This window comes from Ursus arctos, unplaced genomic scaffold (assembly GCF_023065955.2).
Source record: "Ursus arctos isolate Adak ecotype North America unplaced genomic scaffold, UrsArc2.0 scaffold_3, whole genome shotgun sequence".
In the NCBI taxonomy this organism is placed as follows: Eukaryota; Metazoa; Chordata; class Mammalia; order Carnivora; family Ursidae; genus Ursus; species Ursus arctos.
This window is the reverse complement of record NW_026622985.1, coordinates 54137746-54145621: the sequence shown is the minus strand read 5'-3', so window position 1 is coordinate 54145621 and position 7876 is coordinate 54137746. Positions and strand designations below refer to the sequence as shown.

The following is a 7876-nucleotide window of genomic DNA, read 5'->3' as shown; positions in this document are numbered from 1 at the left end:
GTGCTTTACGGTTATTTTTATTGCCCACCAAAACCCTCTGAGGCAAGTCCTTCTCTCCATCTTAAAACCAACGCAGAGAAGAGATTAAATTACTTAGGGTCTTGGAGAAAATAAATGACTGTATCAGAATAAGACCTTTGAGCGCCAAAGTCAGCTGTTTTATTTGATCCACTGAACCATTAGGTTAGAAGTTTATTCACTGTGTAAAGCGTTATCCGATTTGGGATTGACTCATTTTTCTTGGACACCTAGGTCACTGGTGGTGTAGACCGGGTACAAAAGCTACTTATTTACAGTCACTTACACTCCTCACGAGCATCTCTGAAGAGCACCGAGTTCCTGACGAAATGTAATTAAAAAGGAAAAAAATCAATGTATTTTAAAAGATTGGCTTTATTGTACTAAATAATAAATAACCATTGGCATCTGTGGCTTAGCCCTCAGACTATGGTTTGCATTCCAGGGGTCAGGGCTCTCCTCCATCCAGAGACTCAGGGATCCAAGCACCTTCCATGTCAGTGTGTGTCCAGGCCGCAGTGAAGCAGGAAGTAGGTGAAGGTGAGGTGGGACTCGTTTCTGTGCTGAAGCATCCTGGGTCACAGTGATGGACACACTGTCAGCCCTTCTGCTTATAAGGCTTTTGGCCACAGGTAGTCACATGGCCCCAGGGACCAAACTGTCAGAGGCTGGAAACATCAGCAAATGCATGGGCCATTTGGACAGCCCAATTGCCTCTTCTCCTGGCTGATTTTGGTTTGACTTAAATTCTCTCATTTGAACTTTGAATTCAAAATGTTAATGATAACATTTAGTCAACTTTTGCCTGAAATAGGTGCCATACTACCCTTGCCATCTCTCTTTTATGGCCTCACATCTTCTGAGGCTGTGTTATTTTCAAAGTCCCTTCACAGACTTCATCTCATCTGATTGCAACAGAAAGAGAATTTCTGGTGGTCAGAGGGACTGCCATACTTCCTTTTCATTTCCTCCAGTCCCACACCTGTGGGACCTGTGAAGCAAGGTCTACAGTTTAAGCAGAGTATGTCCTGTTCGCTCAGCCCGTGGAACTGGTCTACCACACAGGATTAGAGTCTGAGGAAGTATTAATTTTACACCTGGAACTAGGTCTTGGTGGACTGCCACCTCATCTCTTGGTCATGGTTAGCGACGTCAGTATACGCTCGGCGCCATCTTACCTGTGTTTGTGGAAGCTGAGAAGATTGGAGGCTGGAAGGTGGTGGGTGGCATGGGACCGGCACAGCTGAGTCTGGGAGCCAAGGTAAAGCCCTACTGCTCCCCAAACTCCAGAACCACGTGCTGGGCTCTGTTCACACCCTTATCTAGAGTCTTCCTTTCAGGGATTAAGAAGAGAGTTAGGAGAGGATTCTAAAAATAAAAGGGCACTAAAATGAAAACAAAATGTGAAATGGCATGGAAAGAAAGAAGTAGTTGAAAGTTCTGGATTATGGAACAATTCCCTTTGGTGGTGGCGAGGGCCAACTTAGATTTCAACTTGTCCTTCTCATATATTTTCTTAAAATGTTATTGCCAGTAAAGCAGATCGATCCCCTGGACCGGTTTCTGAAGAAGGCCAAAAATGAATTTGTTTACAGATTGACTGGTCAGTGCTCTGACTTTAGCCTCCAGGTCTTCAACTAATGCTGGCAACTTTGACCTAATTTTGGGAGGCGATTATATTTGGCTGGGTTGCTCAGCTCTTTCTCAGAACCTCTTCTCAGGACACTTGCCAAATGCTCTTTTTGTAACTGTGTTGTAAAGTCTGAGGAAAGTTGTCTTGGGTCATTGCCCAGGACCTAATGCCCCAATTGTAGACATACATGGTTGCAGTCTTTATGTTCCATGAGGGCTGAAGCCAGACATCAGCAGCCTTCCCTCACAGCTCTTCAAAGCTAGAAAGGCTCTCTGAACTCCAGCAGTTGCCTGACGGGAAGCAAAGAATGTTTACCTCACTATATGGTAGCAATTCCTTTGTCCAGCACGGTCCTTCTCACTGGCTTTAAAACCAGGGTTCTCTTTCATAGATCACAGATTTCAAGCTTGATGTGCTGGAAAGGCTGGTATAGCTCCCTTCCCCACTATTCTGTCCTCTGACTGGAATACTTGGGGTGGCTTTCTGTTTCTTACGATCACACATGTCCTAACTGAGCCTTTGGAAATTGGAACGTCTCTAGAGTTGACACTGAAATGTAATCACATCTCACCTCTCCAAAATGTGACTATGATGTTGTTGCCTTCAGAACATTCGTATTTCTTTTGAAATCATAATGATTATACCAAAACCCAACCTCTTTTTTAGCTTTGTTTTTTTTTTTTTAAGTGGCATTTAATCAGAAAGGAACTATATATTTAGAAACGAGGGAAGAAGGTGACTCGGAGGAGTTGGGTGAGGGAAAAATGAGGAAAGAATAAAACTGTCCACATTAGCTTTTGCTGCTGGGTTGTGAGCTATTCTTATCCTGTCAGCACAATTAATGAGGGAAAAATAGTCCCCAGCAGCAATGTGGCTGGAGGCACTGATCTGCCCTCCCTGCCCCTCACGCCAAGAGAGACAAGGTCTAGAGCAAGTTTCCCCAGTGGGAGTTACTGGGAAAGTGACTTCTTGGCCCGGATAAAACTTTCTGTCTTTGTCAACCTCAGGGGCAACTTGATTTAGGGCCAAGAGCGTTCATAGAGCTGCAAATGCAAGGGAAGAATCTCTCTCCTCGAATTGTTGACAGTGTAGACAGGGAGGAAATACTGACACACTAGAAATGATGAAAGGAGTTTACAAAGCAATGGACAATCCAGAGCTGGCCTGGGGGATTCACAGGGAAGTATCTAGAAAAAAGAAAGCTTTCACCCTAGGGGAGCTGGGAAAGACTTCTGGAGAAAGGGGATTCTGGGCAAATCTCAAGGGATAAGCAGCTAGAGATCAATGGGGAGAAGAGGGAAAGAATGTAGATGGCGGAACACATGTTGGAACGATGGGAGCAGAGTGACCTGATTAGGGGGAAGGCTTCGTACTGAGTTCTGTCCGTTAAGACTGAAAATTTTCTTGAGTTTCTGCCATCTCCACCTAAGGACCACGGACACCTGAATCCACCTTCCATAAAAGTGTGAACTATTAATTTAGTCTGCGTGATCCAAGACAATAGCCAGCTTTATTTTGTACATTACAGTTAGGCTCATCAGAGATTTCAGAAACTGCATAATTTTTTGTGTGTGAGCCCAGAAAGAAATGTGACAAAATATCCTAATAAGAAAGTCACCTTCTCTCTCTCTTTTAAAAGATTTTTTAAATTTATTTGAGTGAGAGAGAGAGAGAGAGCACGAGCAGGGGGAGGGGCAGAGGGAAAGGGAAAAGGAGACTCCCCGCTGAGCAGAGAGCCAAACCCCTAGGGCTCAAACCCAGGACCTTGGGGTCATGATCTGAACGGAAGGCAGACGCTTAACTGACTGAGCCACCCAGGCGCTCCCACTTCTCTTATTTTTTAAAAGAAAACTTTAAACCAACATTTCCATACGTTTCATTTTTTTGTTTATAATTTGCATATGCAATTCCTAATTTTTCTTAGGGACTAGTAGCAATGGGTAGTAATAATAAATTACAGTAATAAGAAAACCTTACATTTTACATTTACAGGGCATTTTCATATCTATTGTCTCATTTGTCTCATTACCATTCCAAATGTTTATCCTTCCTGCAAAGGGTTTTCCACAAAGTCACAGAGCTGACTAATGGAAGACCCAAAATTCAAGCCCAGGTCTCTGACTACCAGTCTATCACCCTCCCCACCACTGGGCCACACCACCTGTGCCAACAGCAGAAGTATCTATTATACTGGCTAAGATGAAAACCAGCAGTTCTCCATGTGGATGAGAACCTGGCAAGCCAAGGATTCTCAGTCGCTACTGGTGGGAGCATTAATTGATAGGCATCTTTTAGAAAAAGCAGTTTAGGGACGCCTGGGTAGCGCAGTCGTTAAGCGTCTGCCTTTGGCTCAGGGCGTGATCCCGGCGTTCCGGGATCGAGTCCCACATCGGGGTCCTCCACTAGGAGCCTGCTTCTTCCTCTCCCACTCCCCCTGCTTGTGTTCCCTCTCTCGCTGGCTGTCTCTCTGTCACATAAATAAATAAAATCTTAAAAAGAAAAGAAAAAGCAGTTTGGCAAAATGTATTAAGAAACTTAACACTATTCCTGGGGCGACTGGGTGGCTCTGTCATTAAGTGTCTGCCTTCGGCTTAGGGCATGATCCCAGGGTTCTGGGATCAAGCCCCACATTAGGCTCCCTGCTCTGCTGGGAGCCTGCTTCTTCCTCTCCCACTCCCCCTGCTTGTGTTCCCTCTCTCGCTGGCTGTCTCTCTCTCTCTGTCAAATAAACATATAAAATCTTAAAAAAAAAAAAAAAAGAAAAAGAAAAAAGAAACTTAACACTATTCCTATACTTTGGCCCAGTAGTTTTACTTCTAGAATCTACTGTAAGTGATTACTGAGAGTTGTGGCCAAGGACTTACATAGAAATGAGTTTACCAGAATGCTACTTATAGTATCCAACAATAGGAAATTAGTTAAGTACATTCTAATGATGCAATATTATCAAAGTCATTAAGAATCTCATTTTTGAAGATTATTGCTAAAAAATATTGAGAAGATACTTATAAGATCAAATGAAAAATATCAGCATGCAGATAGTGTAACTGGCAGAGAGAGAGAGAGAGAAAAAGAAATACATCAAAATGTTAGCAATGCTTAAGTGTGGGTGATCAGATGACACATATTTTTAAATTTTATACCCATTTCCCATGTTTCCCATAGAGAGGATGTAGTAATTTTATACTTAGAAAAAGATTATATTTAAAATTTGTAAAATGGTAGAAACAGTGGATTATACCCTAAAAATAAGGAGTCATTAAGGGTTTTAAGATCATCATTTTACCTAGACTGGTCTATAAACTGCATGTCTCATGTTCAGGGGAAAAAAAAACAAAAACAAAAACAAATAAAAGCAGTGCTAACTTGTTACATTTCCAAGGAGAAAAGTCAGGATTCGTAAGATGAAAACCACAATTGCAATGGAGCGTGTGGCAAATATTTAAAGCTAGAAAAGTTGGGCTCTAAATAGTTGACTCACTTCCCCCGTCTAGGCAAGTTGTACTCAGCACGTCGGAGCCGGGCTCTAGGCAGCCTTTGTGCAAGCCGTTCTTCACGGTTCTTCCACCGAGTGGCCATCTGACTTCTTCAGAACTTCACTGTCTTTGGCCCTGGCGATAAAGAGGAACACACTCATCAGGGAGCAAGAGAAATCGCAAGCAGAAAGAGCAGAGAGATTCTGGAACTTTCTAGGTGGGAGAACAGGCGGGAAAAGCAGCCCCAGCGTTCAGGGTTAACACTTTGCTCTTTGAGGAGCCTTCAGTCCTTGGAGGGCTTCCAGTCTGAACTCGCAGAGTTCATCAACAGGAAAACAAATAGCTGGCATGCTCTGTATTTACTCTGCCTTTCTCAAGGTTGCAACATAAATTTCCCAACTTTGCAAGCTGTTAAAGCCGAGGAGACATTTTGGGAGCTCAGGGCCTTTCCTCCAGTCTGTGTGACCCACGTGTGGCCCCGTTTGGGGGAAATCTAGGTAGCAGCCCTCTGGGTGCCGCGGGAAGACAGTGACGGCACTGTGGACTCTCCCAGAGCAGACAGTGGGGGCGGGAGGGGGGCGGAACGAGGGCCAGAAAACCTGAATTCTGCAAATGAGAGCTGCCCGGCTGCCTTGGAAAAAATCCACTTAGGCCACAGGAGCAAAAGCTCCGAGACCTTCTCTCTGGGGGAATTTATAGCCGGCTTGCCATGCAAAATACCCAATGGTGTTTTAGTAAAGTGGTGTCCCAATTGTAATATAGCGAGATCAGTTCTGGAAGCAACCTTCTTCAACACCATGGGAATATTTGTGTTCTCATTTTGCACAGTTCCAATTAGCAGAGAAGCTAATGCTGGAAACCGCCACATATAATCCAGAAAAAACTGTCAACGTAACATTATAAAAATTGAATATGTGTCAGAAATGGATTTAGATTCTTTAGGTTAATATTATTTTTGCTATTAGGTAATGAACTGACATTAATTTACTTGAGCTGTGTGATTAGGTTAATTTACTCCAGAATAATCTTGCATTTTAAAAATTAAAAATGGTAGCCATATCTTCTCATTATCAATCAAAGTAGCATCAGCACCCCAGCAACACCGCCATCTTGTACTCAGTTGTGCTCTTACAGTCACATAAGTACTAAAAATGACAAGTTACCATGCTCAGATAGATCTTCTGTTTAAGTACCTACTAATAACCGTCCATTTGTGAATGGTTAAACTTAATCAATTATTTTTCCTATAAGCAGGATACCCCTTTTCATAAATAGAAATCTACAAACAATATTAGAGCAGTTTGAATCTTATATCTGGGAATGCTACCGCATGGAAAACGAAAGAGGCTCTCACACACAGAAGAAAGCTAAACAGTTTATCCTTTTTTGACCTTCGCAAATATAAATGCTCTATCTACGGCTCTATAAATTGTTTGAACCCTTTAATGACTCAAATGTGCTGATAATGTTCCTGCACTTGCTGAAACTATGGTGCTGTTAATATTTTGAAAATTACTTTAATTAACCTTATTTCATCTGGTAGTAGTTACAGAACACTTTTATATATTTTAAGTATGCATTAATTTGTATCGTCATTAACCTTGGATTTTGCCCTTGGTAATTACGATAATTTGTAAGTTGGGTTGAGCCAGGTGCCAGCGCCTGAGAGCCATACATATTGTGGGTCCTGTCACTAGCTCGAGTAGTCAGATTCTTCCGTTTACAAGGGGCCGAAGAAGAACTTGGAAGGGTAGAAGTGGAGGGGGCATGGTCCAGCAGAAAACTCCCAGGGATGGATTTTATGCAGCCAGCGAGCGTGATGGAGAAGGAGGGATTCTTCTGAATGGCCACGCCTGAGTTGGGCACCCACCCCACCCACTCCAAGTCCTCCTCCTACAATGAGAGAGGGAGGAACCCGTCACAGATGAAGGGGGTTGGAGGGGACACCCCCAAACAGAGCCCACCGTAACAGTTAATCTGATTTATTTTAAATTTTTATATTTTAATAGTAAGAGCATGTACTCTGCCCCTTTCTTTTCTGACACATCCGGACAGTCAGTTACTGCCACTGTATGTAACCGAGTTTGGGATTTTCACATTTGTACCCCCAAATAGTCACAACTCTCAAAAACCCAGGTTTTAACCCCCACTGGCTTTCTAGAAACCTCAGTAGTATTCAATTCAACAAATGCCTGCCATGGGCCCTGTGAGGCCACAGGGAGGCTAAGGCCATGTTCTCTGCCCTCAGGGAGTTCAGGGAAGGACAGGTGCTGCAGTCAGCAGAGTAATTCCTGGGCCTGCACATCGTTTCTCTGGAAGTGCCCTGCCAGGCCAGGAGGGAGGGGAATGAGTTCCAGCAGAGGGGACCCAGCTGTGATGACACCGCGGCAAACAGCACACCCCTTTCCTGATGTGGCTAAGGGTCCGTGTGATGAAAATTCACAGTTCCATCTTTCTCTGTATTAACATTACCTTCATTTTGAGCACCGAATGTTCAGTGACAGAAAATGATAGCCCATGAACCACTGAAGATACTCTTAATATCTTAGACTATTTTATAGATGTCAGAGAGACATCATTTGAAGAGTCACTGCTTTCAAAGAACAGAATGCCTTCTATTTATTCTCCTCATGCCCAACAGTTTTCAAGGTCTTGGTCTGCAGTCAGCCCTGCTCTGGGTGGAAGGTGCTTATTATTCCCTTGCAGACTGCAGAGGGCTCAGGGGAGGTTAGGACATGCCAGGCTAGAG

The 7876-nt window shown here is 43.5% G+C and overlaps 1 long non-coding RNA gene across 1 annotated transcript; it reads right to left on the bottom strand.

The window, feature by feature from the left end:
• Positions 1-377: 377 nt before the first annotated feature.
• Positions 378-5753, bottom strand: LOC113261740 (uncharacterized). The gene is made up of 3 exons (XR_003318508.4): positions 5133-5753; positions 1197-1351; positions 378-591 (listed from the first exon to the last, which is right to left on the bottom strand). It is a non-coding gene; the product is annotated as an uncharacterized LOC113261740 (long non-coding RNA).
• Positions 5754-7876: the final 2123 nt, after the last annotated feature.